General features: G+C 45.8%; 2 long non-coding RNA genes across 2 annotated transcripts in view; one reads left to right on the forward strand and one right to left on the reverse strand.

The window, feature by feature from the left end:
* LOC147024822 (uncharacterized) overlaps positions 1-24729 on the reverse strand; it is a 134787-nt gene extending 110058 nt beyond the window's left edge. The window contains exon 1 of the long non-coding RNA XR_015058838.1: positions 24553-24729. This is a non-coding gene — a long non-coding RNA (uncharacterized LOC147024822). The remainder of the gene's footprint in view (positions 1-24552) is intronic.
* Positions 16573-20529, forward strand: LOC147024823 (uncharacterized). Its single transcript, XR_015059214.1, has 2 exons — positions 16573-18755; positions 19304-20529. It is a non-coding gene; the product is annotated as an uncharacterized LOC147024823 (long non-coding RNA).
* Positions 24730-25000: the final 271 nt, after the last annotated feature.

The following is a 25000-nucleotide window of genomic DNA, read 5'->3' on the forward strand; positions in this document are numbered from 1 at the left end:
TCGCGTTTTTTGACATCAAGGGCATCATCCACTTCAAGTTTCCACCACAGGGTCAAACAGTGAAGCAATACGTGTACAAGGAGATCATCCGGCGCCCCATTAGATCAGTTCGGGACAAGAGGAGGCATCTGTGGGAGAACAATGCCTGGGCGCTCCACCATGACAATGCCCCTGCTCACAGTGCCCTGAGCATCCGACAGTTTCTGGCGGAGAGGAACGTGCCAACTCTGGAGCAACCCCCGTATTCGTCAGACTTGGCCCCTTGTGATTTTTTCCTATTCCCCAAGCTCAAGAGGGTGATCAAGGGGACCCTATTTCCTGATGTGGAGGCCATCAAAAGGGACGTGACGACGGAGCTCCGGGGGATTCCAGGAGAAGCCTTCAGGGGGTGCATCAAAGCGTGGAAGAAGAGGATGGACAAGTGTGTGAGACTGGAGGGAAACTATTTTGAAGGGGACAAGCTGTGATTTCAATGTATTTTTTGGAATTTAATTTCTGTGATGTCAGTCCCATTACTTTTTAGATGGACCTCGTGTGTGTGTATATATTGGGTCACCGAAATAGGTGATCCTTCTTGTCAGTAATTCTGTCTGTATATTTGGATGTTTGTTTGGATGTTTATTCATTTGTCATCAGCATAATTGGTAGTAAACGTGGGCGGATTTTGACCAAACTCGGGTGGGAGGTGCATCTTATGACCTAGTGCTTTAGAAATTGTAATGGTTGCTAGGGACGCTTTCGTTCCCCAGCAACAACCGAAAAACCTTCAAAATCGGTACCGTTCACGCGAAATCAATTCCGAAAGCAATTATCCCACGTAGGGTTATGAAATTTGGCACGAATGAGCTGCAGGTGATGCTCTATCAAATATATTCCGGTTTTTGTGATATATGGAACACTTTACCCGCAGTGTCCCGGACAATTAGGGTATGCGCGAAAATTGAAGGCCCCCGAGCGACCAGGTGAGTGCATCGATACGAATGAAACTTTGCAGGTTCATGGTACTCAATGAGTACTACGACTTTGCCTCAGGACATATTGACCGATTTCGCTTACGTCAGGGGTCAAAGGTCAATTAGTGCAAAAATCGATAATATGCGAGAGCTGGAGGTGCCTTCGCGCCAAATGCTTCTCCTCCTTGGGTTATGGTCGCATGGTCATGAAAGTTCACACTAATCGTCTGGAATACATTGTGCACAAACGATCGAGCCGGATTTTTGATTTAGATCTTTGTTCACCCACAGCACCCCCTCGAACTTTGGGGATTTCCGATTTCAAACCGCATTTTCGGTACTTTTCATTCAAATGGATACCGAGTAGTTATCAGAAGATGGAACTGGATGAGATTTGATATGCATAATCTTAAGGTGATTCCCTATCCGATATATGACATCCATTTAGGTCTATATCTTATAGTTTCCATGCTCGGCGACCCATCGCCGCCTACCGGCGTATATATATATATATATATATATATATATATATATATATATATATATATATATATATATATATATATATATATATTGTTGCGGAAATGGCCTTTCATGCGTTTTAAATATAGGATGAGCCCAGATCCCCCATCAAATGCATGTTTAGCCAGGTTGTTCGGTAAATGGACGCTACATGTGTGTCGGGAGGTGTAAGAGGCTGTTCATCGTTGATACATTGCTGGTGGACTGAGAGGTTCTTCTTCTTCTTCCTTCCTCTCTCCGGACAATAGTCCCCACCCAGCGCTGAGAGGGGGAGTGGCCTAGAGAAGCAAGTGAAACTGAAGGGAGGAGCCAGTCGGTTTTGAGGCGAGCGAGTGAAGGAAAAGACTGCAGGAGCACCGGGAAGACGGTGGTGAAACTGAGCGCCGGTGTGGCGCGATCGGCTGAATAGGGCTGGCTGTGTGCGAGTCAGCAATCGGCTTTGAGGTGAGTGAGGGCCGAAAAGGAGTAGTGCAACTGAAGAAGTAAAACTGCAGTGGGCTTCGAGGCGATCGAGCAAAGAAAAGGCAGGATGAATCTGCCGGGAGAGAAGCTGAACCTGAGTGCACCGAGTCTGTGATCGGCAGTGGTGAAACTGAGCGCCGAGGTTGGGCGCGATCGGCTTTCATGACGAGACATCGACAGGTTCATCCGGAGTCCAGTGACGGAGCCTCTGACTGTCCCTACTCACCTCACGGCTCGACGACGTCTTGGAATCCCATGGACCCAGCCTGCGGAGCGCAACACCTCGATTTGGCCTGCTCTGGTGAACAGGCCAGGCCTGGACTTGCATACTGGACCTTGGGAGAAACCAGCTGAAACCCACCATCGATCTGACGGTCTTGTGCCGTCGACCTTACGCGGGGTCAGAACACGCGGAGGCCGCGTGTGTGGGCGGTGCGACAAAAGGAGGACGAGCGGCATCTTGCCACGCGGCGTGTTTGAGCTTGGCGCTCAAATCCGTGGACATCGGCTTGTCACAAGCCACATTCGTGCCTTTGACACTTTCCTCTCATCCATGAAACATCACAAAGCACTCTGTGTCTTGTCTGCATGCAGTCCGTATCTTGTTTGCATGTCATTTAAGGGTTATATCGTTAAAGTTCCCTTCGAAACCCAGAGCTCCCTACTTAAGAACGGGTTATAGATTAATTATAACATTGTCGTGAATGCTTTGCTTGTGTCGTGTTCCCCGATGTCCCCAATAAATCTGGCTGATTCGTATGAAGTTGCCGCTTTGAATTAATTTGTGCCGCGCCGAGGAACGATCCGCTCGATTTGGATATAAAAACCAAAATGGTTACAGACTGGTAGACTCCGCTCGGTCTCTGACAAAACCCGTCTGTAACCGGGGTCTATTCCCGCAGCTGGCAAGGTACAGGTGTATTTTGGTATCGTGATTTGAGATGCGTAACCCGAGAATTGTGCCGAATCAGCAGGCTTTATAACCCCGGAGACGGCGGTGATTAGGGTGGCGCCGAAGCTGTAACATTTGGCTGTCGAGAGTAGGGTGTGAAAACCCAAACTGGTTACGGACATTGATTGACGCACTCGTCCGAATCCTGCCACTGCTGAATCCTAAACAATATATATATATATATATATATATATATATATATATATATATATATATATAAATATATATATATATATAATATATATAGAAATATATGTATATATATATATACGTATAAATATATATAAAATAAAAGAAAAAAGAAAAATATATATTTGCATGTAAAACATTAAAGAAAAAAAATATATATTTCTATCCATCAATCCATTGGGACAATGTACTCTGCAGAGTATTGGTGCTGCCTAAGTAGTCTCCTTGGCTCTTGGGCACAATCCTGGACGGGTCACCACTCCGACACAGGATACCAGCAAGCTGGCACTCATTTTGCCGACCTTGGAAGGATGACAGGCAGAGTCAAACCCACCTGGTATTAATTCAACAGCCATGCAGGATTTTGAACTCAGGATCCTCAGATCCCAAGCCCAGGATCCTAACCATTAAGCCAACACCAGGCATATATGTATATGTATTTGTGTATATATATATATATATATATATATATATATATATATATATATATATATATATATATATATATATATATATATATATTACTTCAACTCTCATCTTGTGTATATATATATATATATATATATACATATATATATATATATATATATATATATATATATATATGTATGTATGTATGTATGTTTGTATGTTCCAGAAATACAGCCAAAACGGTGCACGATAGCACAAAAATTTTCGGCTCACTTTACTCACTATTCACCTGCGGTGCGCAGTATCAAGTTTCGTTAAAATCGGGCAACAAAATTTTTTAATAAAAAATCAATTCCCGATTCAGTCAAGTACTCTTCGGGAGAATTTGATCAATGCAAACAACCTCAGCGGTGTAGTTCGCTGGAGCTATCTTTTTTTTTTCTTTAAATTATTTCTTTAAAAATCTCAAACATTTAGTAAAGACAAAGAACGATTGATTTTTAAGAATACAATATCGCCATTTTGATCTTATATTTCGATGTTCATGAATAAATAAAATAGTGTTTAGAAGATTACGCACAATAATTTCTTCGACTTTCTTTTCTCCGTTTTTGTCTTCACATTGACACACAATATCAAGTTTCGTTCAAATCGGGCAACGAAAAAAAATATAAAAAAATCAATTCCCGATTCAGTCAAGTACTCTTCGGGATTATTCGATCAATGCAAACAACCTCAGCGGTACAGTTCGCTGGAGCTATCTTTTTTTTTTTTTTTGAAATGATTTTTTTTATCAACCGCTGTCACAACGAGAACCCAACGGGTTCACGGTTTGTCTAGTATATTTCTAAAACTCTCATCTTGTGTATATGTATGTATGCGTCTGTGCATATGTATGTTCCCAAAATACAGCCAAAACGGTACACGATAGGGCAAAAAATTTATGGCCACATGACTCACCATTTGCCTGCGGTGTGCAGTATCAAGTTTCATTCAAATCGGGCAACAAAAAAAAAATTAAAAAATCAATTCCCTATTCAGTCAAGTAATCTGTGGGAGAATTTGATCAATGCAAACAACCTCAGCGGTATAGTTTGCTGGAGCTGTCTTTTTTTTCTTGAAATGATTTTTTTCATCAACCGCTGTCACAACGGGAACCCAGCGGGTTCACGGGTCGTCTCGTAACATATAAAGCTCTTTCTCGGTCACTGACTCACCGACTCACTCATTAATATTAAAGATCGGTACCTTCCGGGTGACGGAGAAAGCTGAAAATTTGGTTGAATTTCTTTTTTTAAATCACAGAACGATTGGAAAGCATCTGTAAATGAAAATATATAATGAAAAATCAAATGCAGGTGAGCGACCCGAGAAAATGGGGAGGCACGGCTTGTTATTACTTACAATGTGTAAGCATACCCAGCTAGTATGTATATACATGTATATATATATATATATATATATATATATATATATATATATATATATATATATATATATATATATATATATATATATATCTGCTCTGAGTCTGGGATTGAGTCTAATGGTTCAAATCCAGGCTGAGTCAGACTTTCAAAAATGGGATGTGCTTCATTGCTTGACGTTCAGTATTTAAAAGGGTAAGAGCAGGGGCAATCCCCATATGTTGGTATCCATGGGAGGAGGAAATTATTGCTGAGTGCGGTGAGCAAGGCGGTGAAATTGTTGTGGTTTCGCTGGTATTCAGAGTGCTCCGGAAAGTGAGGGCACTTCCCCCAAGCTCAGTGGCTCTGTTGGTCTTGTCTAACAGTCCTGCGTTGGATGTTGCGTATTCATCTGTATGTCCATGTCCATGTGTGTGTGGAAGCTCTACTAGGAGCCTCAGATCCTGTAGAAAAAAAAATACCAACTTTGCACGTCTTCGTCAGAGTCTTGCATGCCGCTGCTGCTGAAACATGAAATCTGGTGGTAATCTGTCACATGGAGTGGCCACCTTCGTTCGCTAACACTGGTTTCTATTTTCTTGTCATTTGCTATTTTCAATGCAGAAGCCCTAGTATCGACCCCACATTCATCGCATTACAATGTGATCTCACCACCTAAACTTTGATAGTCTTGCAGGTAATCTTTGTAAATCTTGCACTTTGTAAATGTTTGCTTGACAATCAATTACAGTCGACTTTCTGTACGTGAACACCTCACTGTACACTGGATAATTTCAATTTTACACATGACTTGTGATTCCAGCATGTGATATTTGCATTTTATACCCAGTTTTTCCAGTTTTTTAAAATAATTGCTGTATTTACAACAATAAATGTACAAACACAAGTACTAAGTAGATGTATGTGGATATATTTTGATTCTGACATACTATGTACCCTGTTGCAGAGTCAGGGCTGCCGAGGAAGTTTTTGCCAAGGGTCATACTGAGTGGTTTGTCATTGCCTTTCTCGCAGTAGTCAGGGTAGAAGTTTGCAACATATTCATGGTGTGGGTGATAGGTCGCGTACTTTTCATGAAGGACACCATAGGATTCTGGGCTCATGATGCCTGGGCTCATGATGGGTGGTTTGCTATACCTTTACCAGCAGGAGTTAAAGTTGGATTTTGTAAAATGGCCATGGTGCTGATGATAGCTCACCTACTCTTCACAAAGGACACCGTGGGATCTTTGACATCCACCAACGAATGCCAGCAGATGTGATTCCCGTTCATTGTCCATCCGAGGGACGGCAGACAAATTGATGAATTGCCCTGCCTGCGAAACACCAGGACGGCAGTTTACAGCTGTGTCGAGATGCGAACACACAATTTAGAGGCGAGTGCGTACCCATCCTGCCTAATGTGTGTGTTTGTGCGTTTTTGAAAGGTTATATAATTATTATTTTGCAGAGCACTCTATACATATCGGAAATCATACCTTCGTCATACTCATCAATTTTCTCCATATTTGTACAACAATCCAAGGGAAAGGACACAAAGAAAAAGGAGAGAAGCGAGCTAGAGAAAGCTCCGGGTAAATGGCGCATTTAGCCGAGCTGTCTTCGCTGCCCCCTCCACGGCCAGGAGCCGCTGGCAGGCGCGGATTTAACGCGCTAATATTTAATGGTTAATTCGGCTCTGGAGCCTGCAGGGCTTGAGAGAAAATAAATTAATCCTGTAATAGGCGTACCGGAACCCGGTGCGGATAAAATGATTTGTACGGAGCCTTGCGCTGCGGCTTATATTAATGTCTACGATATCCCGGGGTTATCTTGGTTGCAAAAGCAAACTGTTATGAATACATTTACCGCTCGTGGGCGCGTTTTAATACGATTTGTAAGGCGCCTTCTCCACCTTTGCCCTTCTAACTGTGGGTCTTCGCCTATAGTGCCGGCAGCGAGTGGCCGGCAGCGGCGGTTCGCAGTGGGTGCGAAGTGCGAGGGAAGCAGGGTGGGAGGTGCAGGTGCAGCTTGCAGGTGTTGTCGCAGTTTTGGGGTGTACGGAATGGAACAGCATAACGCCACGAGGAAGTAGGTTTGTTAAACACCGTTTGCCTCGCACCCTTGAATGAACCTCCAGGCTGTTTTATATATATATATATATATATATATATATATATATATATATATATATATATATATATATATATATATATATATATATATATATATATATATATATATATATATATATATATATATATATATATATATATATATGGTCATCACGAGCGAGGACAGTGTTCCGTGTCATGTGCAGGAGATGATTGACCGTCGGGTTGGATCCTCCACAATTGGGACGTCATATCAGCACTGCGGACGGGGACGCTCAGTCTTGGTGGGAATTATTTCAGCACGGTTTATATTATCAAGCCTTAGCCCCTGTTTGTCGAGATAACAGCCTCGAAACGGTGTGTTAAGAACCTTTGAACGCCAATTTTCGCATTGGAACAGTCCGTCGTCTATCCGTTTAAAATGCCGAGCGTGAAGCAAGGAAGCAGCACGTTCCAGTTAAAAATGTCTTTGGCACGATGACTCGGCCGGGATTCGAACCATGTACAGACTTCACAGACTCGGAGCAGACGTTCAAGCCACCACACCACCGAATGTAATCAAACAATGGGGGGAGGGGAGGGGGGGTCATCGTGAAAATATCCCGATATAAGGTGGGAAATGAGAGCGCGTTTTTAATGGCAAATTTTGAATTCATCAGTGATATCATAGCTCTGGAGGGTGGTGGTTGAGGGGTAAGGGAGGAGAGGGATTTTAAGTTATGCGAGCAAGGTGAGCCGCATGTTCAGCAAATTCTGCGGGTTGGAAAAGCCCGCCTTGCGAGTCGCTTGGGTGGCGAGATAGGACCAGCTTCACTCCGCAGCTGTGCGCTACCGGCCCCGAGTAATTATCTCGCTGACCCCGCGGGAAACGAGATAATTTTCGCCAGCAAACTAAGGGCGGCAGGGAGAGCTGCAGAGTGCGCTCGAGAGGCATCCACTGAACATGCCGGTTGTGAACACACGTTGCACAATGAAGACATCATACACTGTACACGGCAAGAGGAGGAACAACGAACGGATCGGGAAGGGTGGGGAAGAAGAGAGAACAACGGAGAAACTATAACAAGAACTTTGGGGTCAATTAAGGTTTTGGAACATATATATATATATATATATATATATATATATATATATATATATATATATATATATATATATATATATATATATATATATATATATATATATATATATATATATATATATATATATATATATATATATATATAGTATAAGGTTTTGGAACATCATTGTATTTATGTATGTATATATGTATATATATATATATATATATATATATATATATATATATATATATATATATATATATATATAGACATATATATATATATATATATATATATATATATATATATATATATTATATATACAGGTAGTCATCGACTTACGACATTTGCGACTTACGACTGTTCGACTTTACGACCACTTTACGACTACGTAAAGTGGCACCAAAAAAAAAAAGTTTTTTTGTATGTAAAAAATACGTTATTCGCCTTACGACCAAGTCGACTTACGACCGATTGGTCAGACCCAATTGCGGTCGTAACTCCACGACTACCTGTGAATATATATATATATATATATATATATATATATATATATATATATATATATATATATATATATATATATATATCTATACATATATATACATATATATATATATATATACACATACATACATACATACGTACAATGATGTTCCACAACCTTATTTATATATATATATATATATATATATATATATATATATATATATATATATATATATATATATATATATATACACATATACATACGTACAATGATGTTCCACAACCTTATTTATATATATATATATATATATATATATATATATATATATATATATATATATATATATATATATATATATATATATACACACACACACCCACACAGACACACACACACACACACAGACACACACACACACACACACACACATATTTATAGAAATATATATATATATATATATATATATATATATATATATATATATATATATATATATATATATATATATATATATATATATATATATATATATATATATATATATATATATATATATATATATATATATTGTTACGGTTGTGGAAATTCACAGAACACCATTCAGGTTCCCCAAAGATCAGTTATATCAATAAGTGTGTATCCAGAATGGATTTCCCCACCGATGTCTAACGGGAATTATTCATGTGCCGGGCTGTGAACCTTCGAGGTAGTGTTATTCTTTTCTATCGTTATTTTAAACAACATCTCCTCACCACCTTCTCCACAAACAACGGCATATCGACAAACAACTCCATCACTCTCGGGTAAACAGAAGTGACGGTTAAAAGTATGCACCGTACAAGATCAACCATAACTCCCCTGGAATGTCCCCCCGCGCACCGAGAAGGGAGGGGCGAATGCTCCGGGGCGATAAAAGGGGTGCGTTGGAGTGCCAAGAGGCAGTCGAGTTGAGGGGAGGAGTTGCTGGCAGTCAAGTTGAGGAGAGGAGTCGCTGGCAGTCGAGTGGAGGAGAGGAGTCGCTGGCAGTCGAGTTGAGGAGAGAGAAAGTGAAGACCTCAGGTTGAGGTTCGTTTTGGCAGTTGAGTCGAGAAAGGAGTTGCGCCGAGAAGGCAGTTGAGGAGGGAGTTGGCAGCTGTTGGTTGGCGAGTGAGTGAGAGGGTCTCTCTCTCCTGGGTCTCCTTGGTCGTTCGAGGCTCCGTTGGAGGCGTTGTTGGAGGTGCCGTTGGAAGCGTTGTTGGAGGCGCCATTGGAGTCGAGAGTGGAGTCAGGAGCTGGTGGAGTCCAGTCGAGTGCGGGCAGACACACCGAGGGTCGCCGAACCAGGGCCCAGCGAGTCACCACGAGGGTGGCATGTAACCTGCACAGCCTCTCAGAGCCTTGCGGTCATCCCGGCTCCGAGGATCATTAAAGGCCTACGGGCCCAGTTCTCCCTGTTCTTTTCGGGGGTTTTTGCATGGAAGTCTGTGGCACCTTGTCCTATAAGTAGAATTGTTATAAGTGTACATGATAAATAGACAACGGCTGTAGGTCTTTTTGCTCGTGTCTTGTCCCTTACCCCTATTTATTGCATACGTGCTTGTATATGTGCATGTGTAAAATAAATGTCATTGTTTGAATATACTCCTGCTCGTTGCGTCCCTTCCTCCATTGAGCTGCCGCAATTGCGTTCAGAATAATAGCTGGTTTTTAATAGCCGATAAGATAATTGAATCCGACGGGGCTTGGCGATAATAAACCACTCGGCAATCGCAAACGGAGCAAGCTGCTTAAGCGGCTCGTTTCCAAGCAGGTCCCGTTGAGGTACAACCTCTCGGTAGTCTGCCCACATGAATAATTAGGTAAATCGACAATTCAGCGATCGACCCTGTAGCACGCGGACAGAGCATTGACAAGATTGTGGTGTGCTTAAAAACACACCCGTAACTGGATTTTGGCATTGATCCGAAAGCTACGACTGGATTGCCACGGTCAGTGGGCGCGCGACCGCCATTAGCTAAAAGCGGCCACCCGCACGCCGGAGTGGCGAGATTCCACAACACTGTTGTCAGGGAGTGGGATTCAAATTAATCCTTCCTCAAAACTAAATTAACGGAACCGGATCAAGGGTGTGCGAGGCAACCCTCCGGTTCCATTAAATTCCGAGCGTGGAAATTTTTTATTTCCGATACGCAAAATGGCAGCTCAAGTCGAGCAGGGGCAGGGAGGAATATGTTTTAATGTAAAATCTATGGCCCGGAACAGTTCTTTTTATAATTATAACCCCACCACGAATTGTGGTCAATGGGAGCGGCTTGAGCATGAACTTTGTCGGCAAACAAACTCAAAGTCGCAAAATAGCGGCACGGCGGCACCTCAGCGCAGCACGGAGCGGGTTGCTATTAATAGCACAACGAATGGCACGACACAAAGCGGGAGTTCCCAGCCACCGGTTCAAACCACGTAGTCACGGCATGTGCCATGGCAGGCGTGGCAGGATGACTACGCGAACATTGGCAAGCTTCAGGCACAATTGGGGGATGTCTTGGAAAAGGTGAAGTGTTATGAAGATTATATCGAGGAGGTGCAAATTGGAGTGGACGAGGCACAACGGCACGCAGACGAGCTTCAGAAAAATTATGTGTACGGGGGGGACACAACAATTGGCCGATGTACTGGAACAAATTCGGTGGCTAAAAGAGGACTTAGCCAACAGAGTCGACAAACTATGTGGAAAAAAGAATTTAGTAGTGTTTTCTACCCGTCAGTTGGAATATGCGAAGAACAAACTGAACAAAAGAATAGAGGAAGAGCAGGTTGGTATCTCCCGGGATAGGAAGAACTTGGAGGAAGAATGGGAAAAAAGCTAGAAAAGGAAAAATGTGAACACCATCTGGAATTGAAACAACTGAAGGAAGGGTTTACCTGAAGGTTGGAACATGAGAAGAGCGAACTGAACAAAAGAATAGAGGAGCAAATTCGTAATTCCCGGAATAGAAAAAACATGGAGGAAGAATGGGAAACAAAGCTGGAAGAGGAAAAACGGAAATACGATTTGGAATTGAAACATCTGAAGGAAGAGGTAAGATCAGGCAATTAGATAAGGGAGAGCCTGGAACAGAAAATAAAAAGAGGAGAGAAATACCTGGAGCAAAGGAAAGAAGAATTGTTGGAAAAGTCAAGACAGTTCAAAGAACTACAGGGAGAAATGAGGAAAGTAGAGGGGAGTACCCATAAGTTGGAACAAGAGAAGAGCAAACTGAACAAAAAAATAGAGGAGGAGCAAATTAGTAACTCCCAGGATAGGGAGAACTTGGAAGAAGAATGGAAAACAAAGCTGGAAAAGGGAAAACGGAAACACGAATTGAAATTGCAACAGCTGAAGAAAAAGGTAAGATCAGGCGATCAGATAAGAGGAAGCTTAAAACAGAATATAAAAAGAGGAGAGAAAAATCTGGAGAAAAGGAAGGAATAATTGTTGGAAAAGTCAAGACAGTTCGAAGAACTACAGGAAGAAATGAGGGAGGAAGAAGAAAGGAAAACAAAGCTAGAAAAGGAAAAACGGGAACACGATTTGGAATTGAGACAACTGAAGGAAGAGGTAAGAACAGGCAACCAGGAAAGAGAAAGCCTAGAACGGAAGATATAAAAAGAAAAGGAATATCAGGAACACCTCAAGGAATACGAAAAGAGAACGGACGAATTAAGGAAGGAAGCATGTGAAAGGGAGGTGGAGATGGTCAAGGAATTATGGAAAAAAGCTTCTGAATTACAGGAACACCAAACAGAGAGAGGGGATTACAAAATGAACTGCGGATGTTAAGGGAGGAAAGAAAGAGAATGGAGAATGAAACGTTAAGGAACCACACTGTGAAGATCGAACAGTTAGAAGCCAAGGCCAGATTAAAGGAGAAAGTAAGTTTGGAGTACGAGGAGAAAGTGAAAGAACAACGAATGAAGCAGGAAGGAGAGATCAACAAATTGAAGGAAGCGACGATATTGGAGAAGGCAGAACAAGAGAAACAGAGGGATAGAAAACAAAAAGAACAGGGATTTGAAATTGAACAACTAAAGGAAAAGGCAAGGTTGGAGTACGAGGAGATAGTGAAAGAACAACGAATGAAACAGGAAAGAGAGATCAACCAATTGAAGGAAACGACGAGGTTGGAGAATGAGGAACAAGAGAGACAGAGGGATAGAAAACAAAAAGAACAGGGATTTTAAATTTAACAACTAAAGGAAAAGGCAAGGTTGGAGTACGAGGAGATAGTGCAAAAACGGAAGAAATAATAATGGAGACGAAGGAAACAAGAGAGGTGACAGAAACGCAAATAGTAACGGAAACAGAAACACGGGAGATAGAGGGTGAATTGTATTGGACGGGGTGAAAGACGTGCACACACAGGTAGAGTTAGCAAGGGACAATGGGGGTGAGCTGGCGGAATGTATCGTGACCCGGTGCAAGCAGCAGGATAGCCTCCTTCAGGAACGAGGGGAGGGAATATTCCCCCTTGAAGCGGATCACGACCAGGTGGGTCCGGTCGCTCCGTGCGAGTTAGAACGGGTGAGTGCTGTGAACGGGTACACGTGGAGCTTGGGGGTATGGAGGCCCTGGGACCCCTTGTCGTAGCGCGAATCCCCAGTGGAATTGTCCCGGTGTGTGTGATTACGAGTGTGGTGAAATGCGTGAGTGAAATGGCATGTGTGAGAGAAACCGTGTGTGTGAGAGAAACCGTGTGTGTGAGAGAAACCGCGTGTGCGAGGTCGGGGTATGAGAGGGATATGGCGGTTGGTATACGAGAACACGCAACGGCGTGTCCGAGTGTCAAGGCAGGGTGTGTAAACGTCATGGCACGAGGGAGTGCGTGTGTTGAATTGCGACGAAGACAGCGCCAGACGAGGGACAAAGGCAGAGTAGCGGCTGTAGCTATTTCGAGGACCGTGCCGGATTTGCACAGCAGCGCGCGCGGGGTCCGTGCTGTGCTTCGCACGAGGCCGCCACGTGCGCGCCTGCGCGGGTGAAATCCGGTCTGGAAATGCCCACGGTGGATGCAAGCTGATTCCGCAGACGGACAGAAGCTAGGCTGGAAATATGAATTTGGATCGGATGGGTTCTCCAGGCGAGCGTGGGTGTAAAGCTCCATGCGGCCTGCGCCGCACGTTCTGTTTGCAGAGCGTGCGAAGCGGCTTCCCCGATGCGTTACGCATACCCCGGCTTACGTGAGAAATCGCGCAGGTTCGGGGTGCGAAAGACGTCATCAGGGATTCCGCGGCGCGGGTTACGGATGAGCAGAGCACATGTGCTCGCGTGGGGAACCCCTCGAAACGCGAGGCTTGCTTGGGATGCGCAGGGTGACGCCGTGGCTGCATGGTTGGAATCCGGCAGAAGGGAAATCCCTGCCGGATGTTACCGTCCGAGAAGGGACAAGGAGCGCAAAGCGTGAACAGCTGCCATGCCGTCACGGGGAAAGAGCGCGGTTTGCGAATTGCCACGCTGGTGCGCAAAGAAAAGAAAAAGAGAAAAGCAAGCCTCGCCACTTCGGGTAAACAGGATTCCGAGGCAGGGGTGGAAGATCCCCCTGCTTGGGGCACAGGAAGGCACGAGCTAGCGGGAAGGGTTAGCTTAGTTAGACCGGCTTCATGGGGCAGGGACAAGTCCTCATGGGGCCCGTGGAATGGTTAGTTCATGGGAACGTCAGTTTAGATTTAGAATGGAAAATGATATTTGGAGACATGGACCGACTTTGAGTGTGTAGTGGGGACGTAGCTGAGCTAATTAGTGTTAAAAGGATGTGCTGTATTGTAAGGGATGATGAGGGAGCACGAGTTAGTTGAGGGATTTAGTAATAAGAATGGCAGTGTTCAGCGATGTGTGATAAGAGGATTGAAAATGTACTTGATGAGTGAGTGAGGGCCAGCAGGCCTGAGTGTATGGTGCGAATGTGGAATGCATGGTGCGATGAGTGATTGGGGGGGGGAGTTATTCCCACCCAAGGGACCCCAGGGTCAGTGTAAAGTCAGATAGTGGGTTTGTCAAATTGACAAAATGGAGGTAGTTTTGCTGTTGGTGCGGATGTAGGCTTGAAACCCATTTGGAGGGGTGCAGGAGTCCTGTTGACGGGCTGGGCGCGTGGCTGCGAACGGTGAGTATGGCTTAGTGGGCACCCTGGGCACCGGGCTAGTCGGCCGCGGTAGGCCAAGGGCCCAAGGGGGGCCAGGATAGCGTAGTGGGCATGGGTAGGCCCGCATGATGCGGGGCCCGTAGCGCCAATGGCCAGGTAGGCAGTGTCATGGACACGGCCACCCGGGGAAAGGGGCCCGTGGCGCCAGCCTGCCACGTGAGCATCGAGGGGCAGTAGCCAGGGAGGGCACTCCCCAAATTTTAGGGAGCTGGTAGGCTCGGAGACAGTCGCAGGGCCTGGGGGGTGCCATAGTTGGAGAATCGGCAGAGGGTAGTTCCTGCCAAGTGAGCCGCGCTGCCCAGCCACGAGACCGTGGAAGGGCACGATGGAAAATTTGAGGGCAAGGCCCAAATTTGAGAGGACACCAACACAGGCGACGGGAATCTTGGTTGGTAGAACCAATAGTTTGAGCGACAGACGCTTTTGGAAAGCCCAGGGGTAGTTTAAGGTTAATAAATGTTAGGGTAGATAAGGAAGTGTACCCCTCCGCACCATCCATCCCTTCGCTCTCGTTGTGGGCCGCTGGACTCACCGTGGTAAGGAGATCGCTGAGATCTGAGGAGGCCATTCTGAGGCTTGATTGGGCCTCAAGACAAGATGCTGCTCTCCCTTATTCCCCTCCAGGAAGGGAACATAGGGGTTGGGAGGAGGCTAGGAGACACGATAGGTTAGCCGGACAGAGACAATAAAGGGCGTTAGGGAGACAAATTAAGAGAGAGAAAAAAAAAGATGGGGCTAAATTTGGTTTTGAAAACGAAGGGAGTGGGTATGGACAGAGACAGGCAAAGGTGATAGGTTGGGAGGAAGACAGTAGGGTAGGTCCGAGCCTGCCTTCAGACCGGCCGGCACCACCGCACTCCCTCCACAAACCTCCAGAACGAGACAAGATGCCGGCCAGCTTCACCTGCCGGCCTGTTTTTGCTACAGCGACCTGTTCCGGCCTTGCCCTGCCTTGTCTACCTGCCTCTGCCTTGACTTGTGCAAAAATTGACATTGCACTAAAAAAATATATTTTCACAGAGCAGAGCAAAGGGAACATTTTTTGTGGCTGTATTTCTTTTGTCGTGAATTCCAAAGACTATTCTAAATATAGACAAAGAACGCGAATACACTTGAAAAGAAGTACAACACTCAAATGGAAAAATCTTTTGCTCAAAACTCAACATTTATTTTAATTCTAGCAAACACAACTCGCTTTGCTGATGGAAATATTAGGGGGGAGGGTGGGGGGAGAAAGAGGAAGAAGGAAGGAGGGGAAGGATAGAGGAGGGCTGTATGGGAGATAGAAAAGAGGGAGAGAGGACAGAGGGAAGTGGAGGTGGAGAGAGGGAGAGGGGTCAGACAGAGAGGGAGAGGGGTCAGACAGAGAGGGAGAGGGGTCAGAAAGAGAGGGAGAGGGGTCAGACAGAGAGGGAGAGGGGTCAGAGAGAGAGTGGGAGGGAGAGTGAGAGAGTGAGAGAGTGGGAGGGAGAGTGAGAGAGTGGGAGAGAGAGTGAGTGAGAGAGTGAGAGGGAGAGTGAGTGAGTGAGAAAGGGAGAATGAGTGAGAGAGTGAGAGGGAGAGTGAGTGAGTGGGTAAGTGAGTGAGAGAGTGAGAGAGTGGGAGGGAGAGTGAGTGAGAAAGGGAGAATGAGTGAGAGAGGGAGAGTGAGTGAGAGAGTGAGAGAGTGGGTGGGAGAGTGAGTGAGAGAGTGCGAGAGAGTGCGAGAGAGTGCGAGAGAGTGCGAGAGAGTGCGAGAGAGTGCGAGAGAGTGCGAGAGAGTGCGAGAGAGAGAGAGAGAGAGAGAGAGAGATAGGGGGTGGAAGAGAGAAGGATAGGGTGTGGGAGAAAGAGGGATAGGGGGTGGGGGAAAAATTTATATTAATGTATTTTAAATTGTAACAAATGGAGTTTCAGAAATGTAACTTTTATGCTGCAAATTGAATTGGCTGTCATTTCTGGCCAAAAGACTTTTGCCCTAAATGATAAGAAATGTGTTGTTCTGGAGCAGAGTGACCGAGCTGATAAATGAACCTTTGCTTAGAAAATGTACGAAGTGGCTTTTTGTCTAAAGGACACGTCTACAGTCTGGGTGAATATCCCCCAACCTCTCTCTCATGGAAGTATAAAATGTTTTGAAAGGCACATTTTCTTAGTACGAGCACGTGAGGAAGTATAGTTTCTCAGTGGCTCGTACTCCTTGGAACTGACCAAGTACCAAGTTGGAATAAAACTCTCTGATGTAATGTAGAAGTGAATTGAATCGGGTTGGTCTAACTGTTAACTAAAGTAAGAATAAATGAAATAGAACCAAATAATATTGCAATCAATGGGGATTCTTAAGTTCATTGTACAAGGGTGAGAAGTGTATGGTGTATAATTAGGAAATAAATTGTTTCACAAGGAAGGACTTGTGTGGACATCAGTTTTATCAGTGTCGATAGGGTTTTTTGTAGGATTTTATAATCAAATCGGACAAACGTTAAACTCTCTCTGAAGTCAAATAGGATTCCACAATCGACCAGTTAGAATCCTTCAGGAGGACAACAATCACAACAAGGTGGGTTAAAAAATCCACATCAGTTGGCGCCGAGACTCGGATTCGAACCGACGTTGGTGCGGTGCTCGTGACCGGAGGTGCTTCATCTGCCGGAGGCAGTGCCTGGAGGAACGACAAGTGCTTGAGCGAAGGTAAGGGAGAGCGCTCTCAGCAGGTAACGCATTTCGAACAAAGTAAAGTTCATTGTCAGATAATTTTATTGAGAGAAAGAAGAGGATCCGGCGGAGGGAGTCCGTTTTAAAGTAAACAATAAGTACTGTAGTTGTTTTAGAAAAGTGCTGGAGAAGAAGAGGAGTCAGATGACAAGAAGAGGCTCGTTAAGGAGCCAGATGCGTAATTAAATAGGCATGATGAAGCGACATGCCACATGTTTGCATTGATACGGACCGGCTGTGAGAGAGAGGCCGAGGACACGGCTGAGACGCCGAGATAGGGTTAAAATAGATAAACATTGTAAGTTACCTGTTTGTAAGAGTTTTAAGAGTTTTAAGAGTTACTTTTTGTTCATTGAGCTCACTGGAAGTTTGTTGGCAGTGAGGTTGTTATATTATATTGTGTGGAGGTTTTACAGATTTGTAAATGCAATGATTTGCACGAAACGTTTTGTAAAGTGCAGGAGATGATTAACCAGCTGGGAGCATGGTGGGTGATTTGCATTGAGATGCATGCGTTCCTGAGAGTAAAAAAAAAATGGAACTTGTGCGATTCCAATATTCACTGCAATGAAACGTGTTCTGTTGGGATTTTGACGATATTTTAACTCGTGCTGAGTTGAGCTGTGGGTCTGTTTGAAATGGCATGTTATACATTCTTGGCGTTGTATTTCCACGCGAAGGTCGCAAACTACACTGTGTGAGACCCCCTCCACTCGATCTGTGGGGGGTGGCCTATCTTTACACTGAGTCTTTGTTCGAGCCTTTGCTTTAGGTGTGAAATTCGATTCATATGCAGATTCAAGAGGATGAGATAGAAATGTGATTGGTATTTGTCACGTGATCACACGCGAGTCTATGAGAGGCAATGCTGTCTAGTGTATGTGTTGAAGCCATGACAGAGTAATGCTAAACTGTGGGTTTTGCCTGTCAGAGTTTTTTTTCCTTTTTCTTCCCACTGGATGTGGAGAGAACTTCCTGTTCCTTGTTCCTTGGTGTTTGTGGCGCACCCTCTCGACTGAATCTGTTTAAAGTGAAGTCCATTTAGGAAAAAGTGTTGAAGTTTTATTTTACAACCATCGGGATTTTGAATAAATTGTGAAATAACAATTGTGAATGTGGATATACTGTATGTGATTAAATGTAGAAACGTGATGTGGAATGATTTTAATGATTTGATGATGTTTAGCACGTGGGGCAATTCACAGATAATAGATGATTCCCTCGGATGGACGTTGAAATATTGTTTTATTCGTCTGCGAATGTTGAGGTTACCTGAACTTGTGCTGGGAAGGCAATGGCAAACAACCTAGTGTAACCCTTTGATCGATTCAGTCAAGGTAAATTCATGATTTAATTTGATAGATGCTGAAGATTTAATTTTTCATTTATGGATTTTAGCTGCATGTGTAGACAGAGTGTTTGAGCTGCAATATAAATGATATTCTCCTGATAACAGATTTGACAAGTGATTTGACAATTTTTGAACAACTGTTTAAAATGATTTATTTGTTTTGATAAAGGAAAATGGATTCGTAATTGAGAAGGTCGGAGGAAGTGATAGATGGTTTGTGTATGTGAATTGGAAAAATGGCAGCATGTTTGCTGTTTTGGTGAGAGAGAAGTGGATAGATGGAGAAATGTCAGAGATTTAAAATGTCGATGGAAATAGCAAATGAGATGGATGTTTTGAGTATACGTACAACTGGGATTTCTGTATATTTTAGCATGTTGTTTTGGGAAATAACAAGGAAAGGGATTAAAATATTGATATGACATATAATGCAAGTTAAATGCTTCCATAAGAATCTTTGTTAGTATTGTAGAACTACATGTGCCCATGACATTTATTTATTGGTGTTTAATTGATGCTTTGTTTGTTTCGGAGTGTTGAAAGCAGTCTTTGAAGCAATGTACGATTTCATCTAAATGAAGTTTGGAATGAAATTCCACACAAAGATTGGACGATGGGAGAACCCAGATTTGGGTGATTGAGCATTCAACACATGATTATATGCCTCCCCTTCCTGAGGAGATAAGATGGAGCAATGTGGGAAAAGAAAGAAAAAACCCACTGAGGAGAAGGTTGAGCAAAGTCTTAACGTCGGCGTTGTGTGGTGCCTGCATGGAGGAATGTTCTCAGCCACACTCTCGATTGCCGCTCTGCAAATACATCGTGAACTTGCTGTGGTTGCTTCAATGTACGACAGGCCTGGAGTTCCACACTGCGCTCCTTCAACCCAGTGTCCGGCCCAAACTTGTACTTGCCCACATCTACCTGCTCCTCAGCTCAAGGAGTGCTTCGATTGTGTTTCCCGTTGGGTGCCGCTCTATCCACACCCTGACCTGTTTATCTTCTGACTTCGGGTAGCATGTTTCCAATGTGTGACATGCTGATGAAAAGGCCATAAATTAAATGGAAACTCACTCATTTTCTGATATGAGCACTCGCTGCCATTGTTGATTGAACTTGAATAATGGAAATCTTTTCTCCTTCAGGAATGGGACATGGTAATCATGTGTAAGAAAAATTATTCAAATTTTCCTTAAAAAAAAAAAAACGAGGGAGTGTGGGGGAAAAATTTATATTAATGTATTTTAAATTGTAACAAATGGAGTTTCAGAAATGTAACTTTTATGCTGCAAATTGAATTGGCTGTCATTTCTGGCCAAAAGACTTTTGCCCTAAATGATAAGAAATGTGTTGTTCTGGAGCAGAGTGACCGAGCTGATAAATGAACCTTTGCTTAGAAAATGTACGAAGTGGCTTTTTGTCTAAAGGACACGTCTACAGTCTGGGTGAATATCCCCCAACCTCTCTCTCATGGAAGTATAAAATATTTTGAAAGGCACATTTTCTTAGTACGAGCACGTGAGGAAGTATAGTTTCTCAGTGGCTCGTACTCCTTGGAACTGACCAAGTACCAAGTTAGAATAAAACTCTCTGATGTAATGTAGAAGTGAATTGAATCGGGTTGGTCTAACTGTTAACTAAAGTAAGAATAAATGAAATAGAACCAAATAATATTGCAATCAATGGGGATTCTTAAGTTCATTGTACAAGGGTGAGAAGTGTATGGTGTATAATTAGGAAATAAATTGTTTCACAAGGAAGGACTTGTGTGGACATTAGTTTTATCAGTGTCGATAGGGTTTTTTGTAGGATTTTATAATCAAATTGGACAAACGTTAAACTCTGTCTGAAGTCAAATATGATTCCACAATCGACCAGTTAGAATCCTTCAGGAGGACAACGATCACAACAAGGTGGGTTAAAAAATCCACATCAGGGGGTGGGAGAGAGAGGGATAGGGGGTGGGAGAGAGAGGGATAGGGGGTGGGAGACAGAGGGAAATGGGGTGGGGGAGAAAGAGGGAGAGAGGAGGGAGGGAAGGATAGTGGAGTGATGCAGGCGTGGTGAACAGCAGGGAGAGAAGACAGAGGGGAGGGGAGGTGGAGAGGGAGAGAGGGAGAGGAGTCAGAGAGAGGGAGAGGGTTGGGAGGGAAGGAGTGGGATAGAGAGGGATCAGTGTAGGAGAGAGAGGGAGAGGGGGGGGAGAGAGAGGGGAGGGGGGGGGAGAGAGAAGGATGGGGTGTGGGAGAGAGAGGGATAGGGGGTGGGAGAGAGAGGGATAGGGGTGGGAGACAGAGGGAAATGGGGTGGGGGAGAAAGAGGGAGAGAGGAGGGAGGGAAGGATAGTGGAGGGATGGAGGGGAGGTGAAGAGGAGGGAGAGAAGACAGAGGGGAGGGGAGGTGGAGAGGGAGAGGAGTCAGAGAGAGGGAGAGGGTTGGGAGGGAAGGAGTGGGATAGAGAGGGATCAGTGTAGGAGAGAGAGGGATAGGGGTGGGAGAGAGAGGGATAGGGGTGGGAGAGAGAGGGATAGGGGTGGGAGAGAGAGGGATAGGGGTGGGAGAGAGAAGGATAGGGTGTGGGAGAGAGAGGGATAGGGGTGGGAGAGAGAGGGATAGGGGGTGGGAGAGAGAGTGATAGGGGTGGGAGAGAGAGGGATAGGGGGTGGGAGACAGAGGGAAATGGGGTGGGGGAGAAAGAGGGAGAGAGGAGGGAGGGAAGGATAGTGGAGGGATGGAGGGGAGGTGAAGAGGAGGGAGAGAAGACAGAGGGGAGGGGAGGTGGAGAGGGAGAGAGGGAGAGGAGTCAGAGAGAGGGAGAGGGTTGGGAGAGAAGGAGTGGGATAGAGAGGGATCAGTGTAGGAGAGAGAGGGATAGGGGTGGGAGAGAGAGGGATAGGGGTGGGAGAGAGAGGGATAGGGGTGGGAGAGAGAGGGATAGGGGTGGGGAGAGAGGGATAGGGGTGGGAGAGAGAGGGATAGGGGTGGGAGAGAGAGAGGGATAGGGGTGAGAGAGAGAGGGGGGATAGGGGTGGGAGAGAGAGGGATAGGGGTGGGAGAGAGAGAGGGATAGGGGTGGGAGAGAGAGGGATAGGGGTGGGAGAGAGAGAGAGGGATAGGGGTGGGAGAGAGAGAGAGGGATAGGGGTGGGAGAGAGAGAGGGATAGGGGTGGGGAGAGAGAGGGATAGGGGTGGGGGAGAGAGAGGGATAGGGGTGGGAGAGAGAGATGAGGGTGGGAGAGAGAGGGATGAGGATGGGAGAGAGAGGGATGAGGGTGGGATAGAGAGGGATCGGGGTGGGATTGAGAGGGATCGGGGTGGGAGAGAGAGGGATAGGGGTGGAGAGAGAGAGAGGGATAGGGGTGGGAGAGAGAGAGAGAGGGGGATAGGGGTGGGAGAGAGAGAGAGAGGGATAGGGGTGAGAGAGAGAGAGATAGGACTGGGAGAGAGAGAGGGATAGGAATGGGAGAGAGAGAGAGATAGGGGTGGGGGAGAGAGAGGGATAGGGGTGGGGGAGAGAGAGGGATAGGGGTGGGAGAGAGAGGGATGAGGGTGGGAGAGAGAGGGATAGGGGTGGGAGAGAGAGAGGGATAGGGGTGAGAGAGAGAGAGGGGGATAGGGGTGGGAGATAGAGAGAGAGGGATAGGGGTGGGAGAGAGAGAGGGATAGGGGTGGGAGAGAGAGAGGGATAGGGGTGGGAGAGAGAGAGGGATAGGGGTGGGGAGAGAGAGGGATAGGGGTGGGGCAGAGACAGCGATAGGGGTGGGAGAGAGAGGGATGAGGGTGGGAGAGAGAGAGGGATGAGGATGGGAGAGAGAGGGATGAGGGTGGGATAGAGAGGGATCGGGGTGGGATTGAGAGGGATCGGGGTGGGATAGAGAGGGATCTGTGTGGGAGAGAGAGGGATTGGGGTAGGAGAGAGAGGGATAGGGGTGGGACAGAGAGGGATAGGGGTCGGACAGCGAGGAATAGCCGTGGGAAGAGAGGAATAGCTGTGGGACAGAGAGAGATATGGGTGGGACAGAAAGGGATAAGGGTGAGAGAGGCAGAGGGGTGGGATAGGGGTGATAGAGGTAGTGGGGTGAGAGAGCGAGTGGGGAGTGAGGGGAAGGGGAGGAGGAGGGGGGGATTCCAGCAGATGTGATGCACAGTTGAACGTCCATCTGAGAGATGGCACACATGTTAATTAATCACCCTGCTTGTGAAACACCGGTATGACAGTTTATAGTCGAGTCAGGATAGGAACCCCAGGCGAGACAGCTTTGAGCGAGCATGCGTACTTCTCGGCTCTCCTGCCGTGATCTGGCGATTCATTGCTTTTAAAAGCTGAATTGATCCGAGCAGCAGCTCCGACTGCTAAGACAAAACAAAAAAAACAACCTTTCATTTGGCCAATTGGCACATTCTTTGATACAATCCTCTCCTCGACCTCCGCAGAGTTGTATGGTGGAGGCAGGGGGTTGGTCGGAGGACAGCATGAGAGGAGGGAAGGGAAGGCAGTGTGGGGGTGGGTTAAGGCAGCGTGAGGGGAGGGGGGGAGGAAGCGCGGGGGGGGTGGAGAGGCAGCATGATGGGGGGAGGCAGCATGATGGGGGGCAGGGGAGGCAGCGCGAGGGGGCAGGAAAGGCAGTGTGAGGGGTGGGGGAGGAAACTTGAGGGGTGAATGCAGTGTGAGGGGCAGGAAGGCAGTGCGAGGAGGAGGTGAAGGCAGCGAGATGAGGGGTGGGCAGGGCGACGTGAGGAAAGACAGTGTGAGGGGAGGGCAGGGCAGTGGGGGGAGGGCAGCATGGGGGGCAGTGTGGGGGAGAGAAGCACGAGTGGGGGAGAGAAGCACGAGTTGGGGGAGAGGGCAGCACGAGTGGGGGTAGAGGGAAATGCAACGGGAGGCAGCAGGTGGGAAGGGGGTGGAATGGGAAGGAGGTGTGAGAGGAGGGAATGGAAAAGAAGTGTGAGAGGGAATGGAAAAGCAGTGTAAGGGGAGGGAATGGGAAGGCAGCATGAGGGCAGGGAATGGGAAGGCAGCATGAGGGCAGGGAATGGGAAGGTTGCATGAGTGCAGGGAATGGGAAAGCAGTGTGAGGGGAGGGAATCGGAAGGCAGTGTGAGAAGAGGGAATGGGAAGGCAGTGTGAGGAGAGGGAATGGGAACGAAGTGTGAGGAGAGGGAATGGTAACAATGTGTGAGGGGTTGGGAATGGAAATGGGAAGGCAGTGTGAGGGGAGGGAATGGGAAGAAAGTGTGAGGGAAGGGAATGGGAAGAAAGGGAAGGCAGTGTGATGGAAAGGGAAGGGGAAAGCAGTGTGAGTGGAGGGAATGGGAAGGCAGCATACCAGGGCATTTCCGGGCGATAAAACGTGCTCGAGCAGCAGCATTTTCTTTCTAACCGCCGTGTTCTATATAAAACCGAGTGGTCGCATTTAAAAATCAAAACGAATGTTTTGTATTTGTTAAAGACCTGCCTGCATGCAGTCCCCCAATGCATTCCTCCAACCTCCTCACGGTCCACCCGAAACGTGCACATACACCGGCAATAAACTCAACCTTTCACTCGCACACATGCACGGATTTCCTCACACCCACACTGCACGGTGGCACGTCCCACATGGCTTTGATGCCGCAGCACATCTGCTCGCCGCGAGGCTTCGGCGCTGCAGTACATTATTCATGAGGCGGCCGCATAACCTCCCCCGCAGCGCCATGCACCACGGGCCCGAGTTCGAGTTCAGATCATGCACCACGAAACCCGCACATCGCACACATGTAACCAAGAACAGGCGTGCACATACCCCAAGGAGAGTCATTTGTTCCCATTTCTACCACGTCCATGTGTGCTGTCGACGTTCCTCTTGGCTTGCAGAAAATAACGACTATGAATATATTGCAGGAACTATTAGTCTATTTCCATTAATATTTTGTAATGAAAGCACGCACAAAACGGTGCAAAGCAATACAAAGCCTCTTCACTTGCAGCAACAAAAAAGTTCCTCTTCACTTGCAGAAAATACTGACTATGAATATATTGGCGGATCAATAATAGCATATTTATATTAATATTTTGTAATGTTAGCAAATCGCACAAAATGAAAACAGCAAACTGCGTATGTAATTGCCGAAAAAGAGGACCCCTGTCGACTGTGTCGTTATGGATTGCAAAACCAGGTTTTGAAGCACGGCGTTTCACTCAATGAAGTTGCACTTTCTGCAGATTCCATAATTTTTTCTTCACTCAATACA

This window comes from Eptatretus burgeri, chromosome 6 (assembly GCF_056783735.1).
Source record: "Eptatretus burgeri isolate ZD-2024b chromosome 6, Ebu_testis_v1, whole genome shotgun sequence".
NCBI lineage: Eukaryota > Metazoa > Chordata > Myxini > Myxiniformes > Myxinidae > Eptatretus > Eptatretus burgeri.